Source organism: Frankliniella occidentalis, unplaced genomic scaffold (assembly GCF_000697945.3).
Source record: "Frankliniella occidentalis isolate FOCC.00 unplaced genomic scaffold, Focc_3.1 Scaffold299, whole genome shotgun sequence".
NCBI lineage: Eukaryota > Metazoa > Arthropoda > Insecta > Thysanoptera > Thripidae > Frankliniella > Frankliniella occidentalis.
Window position 1 is genome coordinate 274823 of NW_026267425.1, and position 318 is coordinate 275140.

Sequence of the window (318 nt, forward strand, 5' to 3'; positions counted from 1 at the left end):
ATTAGGCGCCTTGCTCGCGGTAGACTGAGTCGGGGGGTTCTTGGTCGTCGGGTTCGAGGCCGGTGGGCTCGTGGTCGTAGATTGCTCGGTCGTAGACCCGCTCGTAGGGGTGGTGGGCGTGGGAGCCGGCGGTGCGGGGTGCTTTTTCAGATAGTCGGCGCAGCTGAATCCCATTGTACACTCTTGTTTGTCCGGATTGAACAATAGGAACACACTGAACGCCCCTCCGCACTCCATCTGCTTGTGCTCCTTGCAGTCACAGTAGTTGTGGTCATTGCACTGCTTCACCTCGTCGTCCCCGCGGATCAGCTGGTAGCG